This window comes from Schistocerca gregaria, chromosome X (genome assembly GCF_023897955.1).
Source record: "Schistocerca gregaria isolate iqSchGreg1 chromosome X, iqSchGreg1.2, whole genome shotgun sequence".
Taxonomy (NCBI): Eukaryota; Metazoa; Arthropoda; class Insecta; order Orthoptera; family Acrididae; genus Schistocerca; species Schistocerca gregaria.
In genome coordinates, this window is record NC_064931.1 from 586,854,070 (window position 1) to 586,870,376 (window position 16,307).

The window sequence follows — 16,307 nt, forward strand, 5'->3', positions numbered from 1 at the left end:
ATACCAAAAGGCAAAATGACATTCATTAAGATTTTCTTTTAGAGTGAAAAGTGGTGCAGAGTTTTGCAACAAAAATTTTTGATCTCTTACCCAGGGAGGTAAAATATCTGACAGATAGCAAAATAAAATTTTAAAACAAACTGAGAAAGTTTCTCGTTGGCAACTCCTTCTATTCAGTACCAAAATTTATGTTACTGTAACGTGTAAACGGTGGTGGGTAGGACTTATTAACTAAAAATATCTGTACATCTTATTTTCTTTTTGGAAAAAAGAGACTTAGAAATCTTCAGAAGTTAACCACACGTACAAATTAATGTATGATGTGGATGTAAAATGACTCGTTCCACATCATTACGAGCTATCGTGCAGAATGATCCATTGAACATGACACTAACTAACTAACGAACATGCTTCTTCTAAAGACCTACATATGCGTTACTTATTAGTTAATTTATTGGGAATTCAGTAGAATGATGTCGACATTTCGTTATCAATTGTGGAAACATTAGAAGAATCAGGAAATACCTTTGACGATTCCGTGAATTGTGGCTCGAAGGATTATTGTTGTGCAAAATAAAGTCGAGGACCAAAATGGAGTACCTTCTGCGTCCAAAGAAAACATGTGCCATAATAGTTTGCAGTGACAAAGAAAAGGCTGTAAAATATTTTGGTTAAATGAAACAAGGGGGGTGGGGGCAGTATATCTCTAAAACAACATCACTACGCTGTACATGAGGAACAATAACAATCGTTTATTGAAATAATGTGCATCAAAGTATACTCAGGTTCGGCTTACGGAGAAGAGATGGCACTGATGTAAACTTCAGCACATTAGATAACCGAGCACAGTAGATGACTACTAACTAATCTAACTGAAGTTCACTATGAAGGGAGGGAGTGAAAGTAAACACTTTGACTGTCACTTTGAATAACTTCAGACACTCGGCGGAATCTTTCCGACAACTAGACTGTCAGTACTGTAGATGACTTGTAGGTAACTGCACATCTGAAGAACTGGAGCTGGATCCTGATTGCACGAAAACTGGGCGACGGAACAGGCCACATGTGGTCACTTACACCAAGAGCTCGGCATATGAATGTCACCCTGCGAACTATTTGGCGGATGCGTCAAATAGTTCCGGGTTTTACCGCTGTCTGTGGTGGGCGACGTAACTGTTGGCAGATGAATGGCCTATTTGAATGACTTGTACACAAGCGTAAAATAGCTCCTAGTATGAGCGCCGTACTTGTGTCTTCATTCTGAGACTGGCTGTTATGTGGTGCCCTCCGCTGCTGGCGGAAGAACAGCGTATGCGAGCGATGGACGGTCATGTGTACGGCGTAGACCTGTTGAGCGGACTATTGCTTAGTGCATTCGCCCAACTTAGGCTTCATGGTGTGGTTGGGAGGTGGGGGGAGGGGATCAGTTACAGCTCAAGATCACATTTGATGTTTGTGTAGCGTAAACTAATCAGTATCCGTTACATTGCATAGGTTGTTAGCCTCCTGTTACTGTTATTTATTCGACAGGAAGGTGATGTGCTTTTGCAGCAGGGCAATGCACATCCACACACGGCTACAGTACCGCAACATGCTCTTCTTACTGTACTGTAACTGCCCAAGCCAGCAAGATCATCAGAACTAGTAGCTTACTCGTTCTCCAGAGCTTGCAAGAACCATTGTAGAAGTGCAAAGAAGCGTCCAAGGTGCTTAGGATAATCTATCGCAGGATGCCATTCAGCGCCGCATGCGAGAAGACACACCTGCTTTACTGCCGGAGCGGAGTACGAATATAGTGTATTGATGCTACTGTTTGGTTACCCATTACAGTGACATCTACATCTGCATTTACACTCCACAAGCCACCCAACAGTGTGTGGCGCAGGGCACTTTACGTGGCACTACATTACCTCCCTTTCCTGTTCCAGTCGCGTATGGTTCGCGCGAAGAACGACTGCCGGAAAGCGACAGTGCGCGCTCGAATCTCTCTAATTTTACATTCGTGATGTCCTCGGGAGGTATAAGTAGGGGGAAGCAATATATTCGATACCTCATCCAGAAGCGCACCCTCTCGAAACTTGGAGAGCAAGCTACACTGCGATGCAGAGCGCCTCTCTTGCAGAATCTGCCGATTGAGTTTGCTAAACATCTCCGTAACGTTATCACGCTTACCAAATAACCCTGTGACGAAACGCGCCGCTCTTCTTTGCATCTTCTCTATCTCCTCTGTCAACCCGACCTGGTAGGGGTCCCACACTGATGAGCAATACTCAAGTATAGGTCGAACGAGTGTTTTGTGAGCCACCTCCTTTGTTGATGGACTACATTTTCTAAGGACTCTCCCAATGAATCTCAACCTGGCACCCACCTTACCAACAATTAATTTTATATGTTCATTCCACTTCGAATCGTTCCGTACGCATACTCCCAGATATTTTACAGAAGTAACTGCTACCAGTGTTTGTTCCGCTATCATATAATCATACAATAAAGAATACGTCTTTCTATGTATTCGCAATACATTACATTTGTCTAGGTTAAGGGTAAGTTGCCACTCCCTGCACCAAGTGCCTATCCGCTGCAGATCTTCCTGCATTTCGCTGCAATTTTATAATTCTGCAACTTCTCTGTATACTACAGCATCATCAGCGAAAAGCCGCATGGAACTTCCGACTGTATCTACTAGGTCATTTATATATATTGCGAAAAGCAATGGTCCCATAACACTCCCTTGTGGCACGCCTGAGGTTACTTTAACGTCTATAGACGTCTCTCCATTGAGAACAGATTGCTGTGTTCTGTTTGCTAAAACTCTTCAATCCAATCACAGAGCTGGTCTGATATTCCGTAGGCTCTTTCTTTGTTTAACAGGCGACGGTGCGGAACTGTACCGAACGCCTTCCGGAAGTCAAGGACACCTACCTGGGAGCCTGTATCTAATATTTTCTGGGTCTCATGAACAAATAAAGTGAGTTAGGTCTCAGACGATCGCTGTTTCCGGAATCCATGTTGTTTCCTACAGAGATCATTCTGGGTTTCCAGAAATGACATAATACCCGAGCAAAAAACATGTTCTAAAATTCTTCAAAAGATCGATGTCAGAGATATAGGCCTATAGTTTTGGGCATCTGCTCGATGGCCCTTCTTGAAAACTGGAACTGTTTTTGTGTTCTTTTCTAATCATTTGGAACCTTCCGTTCCTCTTGAGACTTGCGGTACACTGCTGTTAGAAGGGGGCAAGTTCTTTAGCGTACTCTGTGTAGAATCGAATTGGTATCCCGTCAGGTCCAGTGGACTTTCCTCTGTTGAGTGATTTCAGTAGCTTTTCTATTCGTTGGACACTTATTTCGATGTCAACCATTTTTTTGTTCGTGCGAGGATTTAGAGAAGGAACTGCAGTGTGGTCTTCCTCTGTGAAGCAGCTTTGGAAAATGGTGTTTAGTATTTCAGCTTTACGGGTGTCATCCTCTGTTTCAATGCCATTATCATCCCAGACTATCTGGATATGCTGTTTCGATCCATGCGTGTTTCATTCGGTCTGAATTTGTTGTCATACACTGATGAAAAACCTGTCACAACGCTTTTTTTTTTAGGCCGGCAGCGGTGGGTGCACACTCATGCTAGCTTATGCTAGCTCTCCCCTACCCTCGCTGCTACCCTCATCACCAAACCTGCCCCTTCATGTAGGCTACGCGGGCATGAAATGTCACGTGGACGGTACCAAAGACATTGTGACAGCAAGTTGTAAACCGTGGTCCAGAAGCCCGTTGTATTCCTTCTTATGGGCCTTGGTCTTATGCTGTGCGGTAGGGTTTGCCCTACACCATGGTTTCTGTCGATATCATTCACGTTTCCCTGCACTCCAAGCTTCTGACGCGCCATAATGTTGCACATATCGTCTGTGATCTCACGTTCACTTTCGGCAGCGTCGCACAAGGGCAAGCTATATCTTCTATGGTATTGCTCTAATTCGTCAATGGACACAGACAGTTCATTTTCTAGCCAAAGACTTCCTTAGAGATAGGATTTCGTTTCTATTACCCCCGATCGCTCCTGGATGTTGTTCATCGTTTGTCGGACTGTGAGGCCTTACCCGTCGGCGCGTCCTTAGTGGCTGCATCGCTCCCGTTACTCTTGCTACTGCACTCCCTTGTTTTTCTCATTGCAATTCACCAGGTACACGTGATACTGAATATATATATATATTCCCAAGAATAGGCAGCTTTCACTTAGTTAATAGTCTGCAGAAATCAAACCTGCATAAGGATCGGAATTCCTTAACTCTTGTGGAGAAAGGTGTCCAGCATACTTCTGCATCCATCTGCAATAAACTAACACTAGAATTCAAAAAAATTAGCAGTAATCCATCCGCTTTCAAATGTAAACTGAAGAGTTTCCTCATGGGTCACTCCTCCTATTCTGTCGAGGTGTTCCTTGAAAATTTAAGCTGATTCCTGTTGTGTTGTTGATTGCGTTTACTTAAACGTTTTTCATAAATATTTTATTTTTATCTGTTATTACTTTTATGTTGTAATTTCATGTACTGACACGTTCCATAACCTTGGAGATTTGCTCCTCAATTTAGTCCTACGGAACTTGACGTGCAAATAAAAATAAATAAATAACAACAAAACAAATAACACTTCTGCAATATGTTATACACCTAGTCTACTACCGCATTCCTCTAGAAACCCCTCAGCATTATTAGACACTCTCGAAGTTAAGAAATGCACATCATTCAGAGCTGCATATGCCACTTACTAGACTGTTGTCTCAACAAATGTAATCTCTCCAGCACTTTGTGAAGAAAACACATCAGACAGTTTGGTCTATATCTATACGAACATTTCTATTCCTGCCCGTCTGTATAACTGCTATGACCCTAACGTGTTTCCATAGTTTTTGTATTCATCGGACTAGGATATAGTTGGTTAACAACTGTAGACGCCAACCCTTTACAAAAGGGCCCAAATTTCTGTATGAGTTTAACGCATATGTTATCAAGGCCGGATACTTTTTTACAATTTTTTGAGACCACATTTAATTCCAATGCCCTGAAAAAATAATCCAAGTCTTTGCTTTTTTTGTGTGTTGGCTTATAACAATTTTCTTCACTATTTTGACAGCTGTGGATAACTTTGCAGTGAGCAAAACTTACTAAACTTTTGGGTGGCCTTCACGTTGGAATGTGAATTCTTTCCGGAAGCATGCGTCGTCATAGCCACTATGCTTGTTAACTATCGTTTTCTAACTATTTTCTGAGCTTTATTTAACCGTGCAGAACACACCCATAAAACGTGTTTTTCATCAGGTTTCATTACCATGGGGGAAGTGGAAAGAATCGTAATGTCCGTGGGAGCGAAGGAAGACGCATTTCCTGATTGTGCTTAGAGCCATTTGAACCATTTTTGAAAAATGTAATAGTCTACCTCCTGACACCTCCAAGTCCTTGTAAATGCAAGAAGGAAATTATGATAGGGACAAACAATGTTGTTATCATTTAACTGTCGTTTGTTACTTCAAGACTCCTTTGGTACCTTGCACAGAATCGGCACAGCGGTTAACTACGCTAAACAGACGCAGCGTTCAAATTCCTATCCTGCCAACATTATTTACACTTGCAATGATTTCTTGCAATAATTTTCTTTGAATGCCGGGATGGTTCTTTCAATAATATCGTCCTTACTCAACTGAGGTACTGCACAGCGTCCATCACGTTTCAGCTGTCCTTCGTTCCTTTTCACTAAGAATCCCACATTTCATTCTCAATTATTGATAATCGCCGTCCGGGGTGGCCGAGCGGTTCTAGGCGCTACAATCTGGGACCGCGCTACCGCTACGGTCACAGGTGCGAATCCTGCCTCGGGCATGGATGTGTGTGATGTCCTTAAGTTAGTTAGGTTTAAGTAGTTCTAAGTTCTAGGGGACTGATGACGTCAGAAGTTAAGTCCCATAGTGCTCAGAGCCATTTGAACCATCTGATGATCCACCCCAAAGTGACTCACTTTCAACCATCGTCTGGCTAGATCAGTTTCTTCTAGATATTCGCCATACGGTTTCTTCGCTTACTGAGTCATGTCCAAATTCTTTGCTGATGTTTCTGGAACAGTTTACTAAATTGAATCCCGGTGTACAAGTGTCATACAATATTAAGTACACTTATGTTTAGGTTACGTCTGTTTAATTCGTACAGTAAACAAGAACACGTCAGATAGAGTGCTCACTTTTACGAATGTACATGCTTCTCTGTCTGATGCTCTATATCGATGTAGCAATATTCGGGATAATCCAGTTTACGTAATCCTGAAATCAGGAAAGTAGTAAGGATTATTTTAATAGTTTTAAAAGGGCCATATTAGGTCATATTTCCTTCTATTTTCACGAGCTAAGAAAACCGAATGGGCAACGGCCTTGCCGCAGTGGATACACCGGTTCCCGAGAGATCACCGAAGTTAAGCGCTGTCGGGCGTGATCGGCACTTGGATGGGTGACCATCCAGGACGCCACGCGCTGTTGCCATATTTCGCGGTGCACTCAGCCTCGTGATGCCAATTGAGGAGCTACTCGACCGAATAGTAGCAGCTTTGGTCAAGAATACCATCTTACGACCGCGAGAGCGGTGTGCTGACCCCACGCCCCTCCTATCCGCATCCTCCAGCGAGGATGACACGGCGGTCGGATGGTCCGGGTAGGCCACTCGTGGCTGAAGACTGAGTGCTTTTTATAAAACCGAATTTAATTTTTGCATACTTAGAAAGTAATATAACGATTGTTCTTCGTCGAATAATAACAGGCAGCCGTCAAAGTCCTTCTCTATTAGGACTGTCTGATCAGTTTCATAATTTACAGAAACAGAAGACAATACCGAAAACACACACAAAAAATGATATAAGACCATAGATGAGTAATTGCAAGTAAATTCCTTACAACAAATGATGGAACCGGAAATAAGGCTAGAAATGGGTCTCACACATTCTTATGTTAACGCGAGGACTATTATTGACAGAGCAGAAAGGGACAGTGTCATATGAAAGTACGAAAATGCTGGAAGCGGCATGTGAACCGTCGCAGACGTGATATTGACCGAAATCTCCGAACGTCATTCATATTTATAGCAGCCTTCCTCCATCGCTCAAAAGTACGCAAGCGGTCAGCTATGGAGACGCCTCTGAAAAAATTTTACTTCCAGGCACCACCAAGATTATTCTCTTTACCACTGTGAAAGCGTGTAACTTACTACGTTCTTTTTTTGAGAAAATAAAAGAAACAGAAGTCTTCAATCTATGAGAAAGATGATGCATAAGCGTTACATCTTCCTTTATGCTGTATTAATGTCACATTAAAACCTGAAATGACGGATTAAACAGTTTGGTGTAAAATTTATTCAATTACAATAATGAACATCTATCCTGTCCTTTTCTTTCAACGGACTCAATCGATCTAGTAAAGTCTCACGACAGCTGAATGAAATATTAAAACGGCATTATCTTTAAAATAAGAAAATTAAAGCAATACTGAGATAATATCAGACACAGCAGCAATGTCACCAAGATTTGGAGCATACTTACTTTTGCTCAATTCATTTTTTTCCTCTGAAAAGTGTAGTAATTTTTATATCGTTCATTAACGCAGTATGTCATATTTTTTATACAAGGTAAGCAGTTTTTACTTCATATTGGAGCGAAATAATTGCTCTTGCTTCAGTCTTATATGGAACGTTGTCAATATACTGAAATTATGGAGGAGAGATAGAAGATTATAAGAAAAGTTACAAGAGCTGATAAATGATTTTAAAAAAGGACCTACGAAACGGTAGTGGGGATATTAATGTCGAAGTATCTCAAAACCTAAAGCATTATTTTTCGTATGTGTTACGGTAGCGAGATGTGTACATGCCACGGCACGCGGCAAATACACTCCTGGAAATTGAAATAAGAACACCGTGAATTCATTGTCCCAGGAAGGGGAAACTTTATTGACACATTCCTGGGGTCAGATACATCACATGATCACACTGACACAACCACAGGCACATAGACACAGGCAACAGAGCATGCACAATGTCGGCACTAGTACAGTGTATATCCACCTTTCGCAGCAATGCAGGCTGCTATTCTCCCATGGAGACGATCGTAGAGATGCTGGATGTAGTCCTGTGGAACGGCTTGCCATGCCGTTTCCACCTGGCGCCTCAGTTGGACCAACGTTCGTGCTCGACGTGCAGACCGCGTGAGAAGACGCTTCATCCAGTCCCAAACATGCTCAATGGGGGACAAATCCGGAGATCTTGCTGGCCAGGGTAGTTGACTTACACCTTCTAGAGCACGTTGGGTGGCACGGGATACATGCGGACGTGCATTGTCCTGTTGGAACAGCAAGTTCCCTTGCCGGTCTAGGAATGGTAGAACGATGGATTCGATGACGGTTTGGATGTACCGTGCACTATTCAGTGTGCCCTCGACGATCACCAGAGGTGTACGGCCAGTGTAGGAGATCGCTCCCCACACCATGATGCCGGGTGCTGGCCCTGTGTGCCTCGGTCGTATGCAGTCCTGATTGTGGCGCCTACCTGCACGGCGCCAAACACGCATACGACCATCATTGGCACCAAGGCAGAAGTGACTCTCATCGCTGAAGACGACACGTCTCCATTCGTCCCTCCATTCACGCCTGTCGCGACAACACTGGAGGCAGGCTGCACGATGTTGGGGTGTGAGCGGAAGACGGCCTAACGGTGTGCGGGACCGTAGCCCAGCTTCATGGAGACGGTTGCGAATGGTCCTCGCCGATACCCCAGGAGCAACAGTGTGCCTAATTTGCTGGGAAGTGGCGGTGCGGTCCCCTACGGCACTGCGTAGGATCCTACGGTCTTGGCGTGCATCCGTGCGTCGCTGCGGTCCGGTCCCAGGTCGACGGGCACGTGCACCTTCCGCCGACCACTGGCGACAACATCGATGTACTGTGGAGACCTCACGCCCCACGTGTTGAGCAATTCGGCGGTACGTCCACCCGGCCTCCCGCATGCCCACTATACGCCCTCGCTCAAAGTCCGTCAACTGCACATACGGTTCACGTCCACGCTGTCGCGGCATGCCACCAATGTTAAAGACTGCGATAGAGCTCTGTATGCCACGGCAAACTGGCTGACACTGACGGCGGCGGTGCACAAATGCTGCGCAGCTAGCGCCATTCGACGGCCAACACCGCGGTTCCTGGTGTGTCCGCTGTGCCGTGCGTGTGATCACTGCTTGTACAGCCCTCTCGCAGTGTCCGGAGCAAGTATGGTGGGTCTGACACACCGGTGTCAATGTGTTCTTTTTTCCATTTCCAGGAGTGTAGTTTTAAAGCGTGAGAACGCAGGATAGGCAAGTGCCGTGTCATGCTGGAACTCATACAGAAGGCAGGGATTAACCTGTGAGGCTTTCCACAAAGGAGCATAACTTCCATCACTTATATTTTCTGTTTAAATAATAATAAACATCTCCAGCCGTGTTTGTTATGTTACTTGCACTGATAGCTTGTTAGTAATAATTTCTGTAAGTTTCAGTCCACTAAATACAGATCTCAGTTACCGTTGCTAGTTATTGGTGAAAACCGCGGACCAGTCATTGTCGTGCCCTGAACGGGCAGGTGCCAATCCGTTAAGATAGTCATACCACTCTATAACCTTTCCCGAAGCAGGCAGTACGAAACTCTGTGTGCACAATGTGATCTCGGGTTAAGACGGAATAATTTATTAACATTGACTCGGATGACGTTATTATGCGAGCTTGCGTTAAATTGGTACGGTTCTTTCTACGGGGATTTTTGCCGTGCTCTAGAAATATCTAGTATCCGGAAATTTTACACATGGAATAGATAGTAGAGTGGATCTCAGAATCTTTTTCTTGATTCTTTGGTTCTATAAATAGATACAAAATGAAATAGCACCCCAACAGTGAGTAATTTCATTTTTAACTGCCTTGAATTCTTTTCCAATTGTCATTTCGTTATGCACTGTTTGCTGCATGCATTTTAGAATCTGCAGCCAGTGGAGAAGGAACCAACCAGGACAGTAGTTACGAAGCATCTTTACATGACAAGAGGTATGCAAGTTGCTCCAGATGTGATAGGGAAACTGAGCACGGACATTATTTATTACAATCCACCTTGTTTGTAGATCATGGCGCATCTTTTTGGTGAAAGTATTATAATTATTCAGAAACCCACCGTGTTGTGTTTGACAACTACAATTTGTATCTTTTGGGAACTATACTGGACGTACATTCATGAAAACTTTACAACCTTAATGACCAAATGTCTATATTTTACGAAACAAAAAAGAATTTTACACGATGTGACAGACTTAATTCATTTTAGAATTTGAAGTAATCCTAGATTCGTACGACGGAAAGTAAAATTTTTAAAAGTAAATAAATAAATAAACAAAAAAGCAAAATACATACTCATGAGGTTGGATATCAGAATTGCTTATTATGAGAGTTTTTTAAGAATGGAGAGGTAGACCAGAACAAGTTAGCCGGCCGGAGTGGTAGAGCTGTTCTAGGCGATACAGTCTGGAACCGCGCGACCGCTACTGTCGCAGGTTCGAGTCCTGCCTCGGGCATGGATGTGTGTGATGTCCTTAGGTTAGTTAGGTTTAAGTAGTTCTAAGTTCTAGGGGACTGATGACCTCAGACGTTAAGTCCCATAGCGCTCAGAACCATTTGAACCAGAACAAGTTAAGTGAGAAGTACAGTCTCTTAGAACATGAAGATTATTAAAAAAGAAGTATCTGTTGGAAGAAAATGATTGTGGAGTGTCTTCATAAGGATAAAAGAAGACTGAATGAAAATTTGGCAAGAGAATCTATTGAAATAATAAATGTAGAAGACAAAAAAAGAAACTTATGTTGAGAATTAGTTAAAATGGTAGCTGTCTCAGTAACTAACACAGGAAGAAAACTGTACAAGCTATCCAAGTTTTATATAAGTCTGAATGTACTTAAAGAGCTGAGTCTCAGTCTCTCATAGGTATAAAAGAAAAAGTTTAATTCTGGAGGTAATGCTATATGAAATGTGAAGAGAGGTTGGAGGATGAAGAAAACAAAAAGCATCTAGAGATGGTGCTGTGTGCATATAAATGTTTGAAGCTCGAGCCAAAGTAAAAGATCAGGTAATGCTATAAATGTTTACAGAATAACTGTAGAGGGAGAAAATTCCATAAAATTGACATAAGGCAAATAATTCTTCTTCATAAGAAACGACAAGAACAGTCTTACATAACTATCTGTCAATCTAATCACCGTAATCTGAAAATGTTCTGTGCAATTTTCGTCAGTCACATGTGGAAAAAACGTATATTTCGATCAGGTGAAGGAAGAAATTGTCGTTAGAATAGTACAATTGACCATTTTCAAGTCTTGAACCAAATTATAGATAGAAACAAAGAGTATCAAGTGTCACTTTTATCTGGTAATCATAGTTTCAACAAAATCTGTACTAGCATCCCTTGGGAATCAGAGTGGAGATTCAACCTACGTTAGTAGGGTGAAAGATATGCATTCGGCAGATAAATTTCCAGTAAACTCCACAAAGACAAAGGATAATTTAGAACTATGAAGAATATTGCTAGAAGATCCCACTTCACCAAAGCTTTTCTTAGATATCCTAGAAGAAATTTTCGCATCCTTAAACTAGGAAATACGAAGAAATATTACATGCCAATGGAAAATATCTGAACCAGCTTCCTTTTGTGGATGATACCGTACTGCTTGACTTTAGCCCAGATAAACTTCAACAATGAATGGCAATGCTTAATAGAGCAACTTTAGATATTGCCCGAAAATCACTTGAAATAACACAAAACAATTTATAACTGACATATCAAAAACGAAACATTACAAATGAATGATGAAATTATAAAACCGTTTGTAGAGCTGTTGTGATTAGGGCAGTTTACGACAGTGATCGGATAAGCAATAAATTAAATCAAGTGAATGAGTAAGAATGATCTTGAGTGCTTTTGGTAGAATAAGCAGGGTTTTCAAAACTTAGCTCTGATATGCGTGACAAGGAAAGTTTATAATTTGTACGTATTACAACTTTTGAAATATGACAGTGAGAAATTCCAAATCTAACAATTACTTAACTAGCAACGAGCAGATTATAAGACGTAATTATGGTTGTAATGAAAATCGGACGTGGGATGATGCGACATGTAGCTAGACGAATCGATGATAGCCAGACTGAGGAACTTCTTTGCTAGATTACCGACACACAAAAGAAATCTGAGACGAGGAGCTTCTAATGATGGGTAGACGACTATATTAAACACCCAATAAAACACGCGCAGAAGTCTAGAGGAGGTCTTCATCTAGCAATGGATGTTTAATACATTTTGATAATGTGGAACCTTAGAGCTCGACTTTACAACCAGTGCACAGACTTTAATAAAGAACACGGAACAAAGCTGAAGGACAGTAATATTTTGGTAGGTGAGGCATAGTAAACATATCTTAAACGTAATAAACGTAGATTCTTGCTTTACGAAATTTTGCTTGTTTTGAAACTGGACTGGAAACAGGAGAAAGAAATGATGAGAAAAAGAGAAAGTGAGAGACAGAAACGCTGCGTAAAATAGGCGGAGAGGAAGTTGAGAGAAAAGGGGAGAGGGTATGAAAAGATACAGGGCGACGGATAGAAAGAAAGATTGTTGAAAACCAGTAGTTAACTCAATGTAAAATTATTAAAGGCCGGTGTATAGGATAAAATACTATATAGAATTGCAGCTGTAAACGTACGTAAAACAAACTGTACGAAGTGACAACAGTTATCAGCTTGCTGCAAAAAAATGACTCCACAATCTTCATGTCTTTCAGTTCTGAAATGAATATTGTGGTTTCAAAAAATTATCCTTTCTTCTTCGAAAACATCGTGCGAAACCCAAGTATTATTCTGCACTCACGGGCGTCAATATGACAACGATCAAAGAAATCGATTATATTTCCCATTACTGGACTTACCGCAACGTATTCTTTGCAGTGACAGTCACTGTAGAGAAATGGTGATGTGGTTCTTTGGATGCAAATCTAAGTATGAATGGTTGATGTGAGAAATACCTGTAGGGTTAGTAGATGGGCTGCACAGGAAAATGAATCGTTAAATATCACATTACAAACCCAAAGAGAGTCTCGAACGTAGCTCCTCATGTTTCTTAATATTGATTGTAACCTATGATGAAAGATTAGTCAAGGAAGTCCTGCACTACAACACAAAAGAAAGGAGAGAAGTAGGTCGACCAAGAGAACGTTGATCATAAGCTTTGTGACGACGGTTCAAGCATGTGCCTAACCCTATATGTAAGACGATGACGATGACCTATGACAATGGATTTTGTGTGTGAAAGGTCTTTTGGTCGTATGATAAGTAAAATTGGACACATACCATAAATGTCACCCAGAAATAAAGCGTGTCGACATAACATAAAACAATCGGATGAATTCAGCCATTAATACATCATTAGGCAGGCTTTGATTCACGATTATTGAATACTAATTTTAACACAAATTTCAGTGGCGTAGAAAAAATTTGTAGATTGTTTTAAAGGATTACTTCGGCTAGTGCGCGGAATCCACAACACCTGGGTCTATTGATTACGAAGAATGGTCGACCATATATTCACATAAATAGTGACTTTGAAAAAAAAAAGAAAATTTCGTACAAAAATTTCAGGAACTGTATTCAGTATGGGATGTGAAATATTCGGAAGCCCCTCAGAAACGGGGTTCATGAAGATTACGATGAAGAGAGCAAATGAATATGCACGCAACCAGGAACTCAATTCTTGTTATTTCCGAGAATGGGACGAAACAAACGTTTAAAATACGGTAAATGAAAAATTTGTTTGCCATCGACGTCAAAGAAACTTTCCTTATGCAAAACTTGAGATAGTATATTTTCGTACATTTATGAGAGATTATCACTTACGTGAAATGAGGAACAAGTAACCCTTATCACACTTTCTTGTAACTCGCTCAAGCGCCTCTCTTCCGTGAAGTGCAGGCACTCTGGCCTTGCAGTTCACATCACGTTGGCCGTAAAGGACAGAAACACATTAAGGTAGTAGAGAAGGACAATGGTCAAATGTGGGGAAACATTTCGAGAGACAACGTTAGCCGGGCATAAAAACGCACCACTTTCGCGTAATGACGGCGCCTGCCTGCCCCCAAAATAAATCTCTGTCCCGGCGGAAACAATAAAGAAACTTTCGCAATGTGATTTATAAAACTTGCTATCTCACCATCTCCCAACGAAATCTTTCGCAACAAGTGTACCCTCCAACGACAGTATTCCCCTATAAATCACCGATCCGAAACCTCGTAGACGGCTTCTCACAGAGGACATTCGAAAATTACTTTGTTGCCTGAGCAGGACTACAAAGTGTTTATTTCCTTCAGAAAGGTTAATGACGTACTTCATTAAAGACCTTTAGCTCAAATCTGTTATTTGTTAATTACTACTGTCATAACTTATTCCTTATTTAACTGAACGATGATGATGATGTTTGGTTTGTGGTGCGCTCAACTACGCGGTAATCAGCACCCGTACAATTTCCCCACCTTTGCTCAGTTCAGTGTCGCAGTGTTTATGAATGATGATGAAATGATGAGGACAACAAAAAACCCAGTCATCTCGAGGCATGTGAAAATCCCTGACCGCGGCGGGAATCGAACCTGGTTATTTAATTGAAGATGAGACGAGTGTGACGAAGGTTTTGATGTTTTGTGAAGTGTCTGACTCTCGTCTAAGCTTTCACGCTTGACAGTTTAGTGTGTTCCATAGTGGCTGGCTCATCCCTTTTATTCTATTTATCAGCGAACCACAGCTATCTGCTTTTTCATTTTAATTTTTTCCACTAACTTTTTTTTTATTTTTCCTCTGTTTTGGATCCGACAAAGTGATTCTTGTTCGTTCTTGTGTGTGTGTGTGTGTGTGTGTGTGTGTGTGTGTGTGTGTGTGTGTGTGTGTGTGTGTCTTAGGACGTTCTTTATGTTATTATTTGCAGTTCACATTTTAATTATTATGTTCATTTTAACCACAACTGTCTTATTAAATTTAGTACTGACGCTAATAATCTTGCCGTCATCATAATCATCAAAACATACTTTTTTCTTGGAAATTGCTGATCTTTTTAATTTATGCTCTTTATACCTGCATTTGTCACCCTAAGAAACCACGTTCGGTGAAAATAATGTATCGCTTGCTCCCATTCACTAGTTCCCACGCAGTTGATGTGAGGACGGAACGACAGAACTGCTTCCGTTTTTGGTTGTCCTTCTTTTATTTCATTAGAAATAACGCTTACTTTATACGCGTACAGGCGGATTTTAATGTGCCCTTTTGTCACTAGTCTGTAGATATGAATTAACAGAAACTACGTCTAAATAACTGAATTGTAACGTATCTAGTTTGAGTTCATGGAACATTTCTGCTACATTATCGTTCTAACTAACCGAGTAAGCAGATGCAGAGCAGTAGCCCTGAACCTCTATTCAGGAGAAATAGGGTTAAATTCAATTCCAGACCATTCACTTTTAGGTTTTCTGTGGTGTCCCTCATTCATTTAAGGTGGATGATGAAACTATTGCTTTGTGAAATACACAGCTGATTACCTTCCCCATTATCCTAACCAAGCTGTTTTTAGCCTCTAAAACTTGAGCGCCGAAGATGCGTTAAGCCCAGTTGGTCTAATTTTTTCCCTCATACTGAACAGATTAGAGCGCTACATCCTTGGCGGCTCTTGTGCGAATCTGCTGAATTTCCTCTATACCGTAATTAGCTAATATTCCAGATACGTGAACAACACCGAAGAATTATGTTGAGAGATTTTGTAAACGACTCTAGTAGTGGGTGAGTTCAGGGCCGCTGAGAACCAGGACGGGGCCTGCAGCAGGATGTGTGATTGGGCCGAATCTCCGAATGTAGCAATCCGATTTTATTGTTATTTTAAAGAAGGTTTGACACGACTTAAACATAGCACAATTTGGGGAATACTGGAAATACTCAGTGGGATGAAATGTACAGGGTGGAGGAAAATTGTGTCGCGAAATCTTGACCCGAATAGATCATGTCAGTAGGAATCAAAATTACTAATGTTGTGCAGGCCGACAACGCACAATTTTTAAACTACGGAAACTTGGTGCCACGCGCTCCGATTCGCCGCGGAATTGCCCTGTTGCCGGATGCTCTGGGCAACGCATGACCGCGAATGCTTTGCCTGCCGGAGATTGCGATATATCCAAGGCGGCCACTCGGTGGTAGCGCGGC

At 41.7% G+C, this 16,307-nt stretch overlaps 1 protein-coding gene and 1 pseudogene across 1 annotated transcript in view; one reads left to right on the top strand and one right to left on the bottom strand.

The window, feature by feature from the left end:
- The window catches only part of LOC126298231 (uncharacterized), a 641,644-nt gene that overhangs the window by 75,721 nt on the left and 549,616 nt on the right, over positions 1–16,307 (bottom strand). The gene's annotated exons all lie outside the window — the stretch shown is intronic.
- LOC126300137 (5S ribosomal RNA) lies at positions 6,402–6,519 on the top strand (annotated as a pseudogene).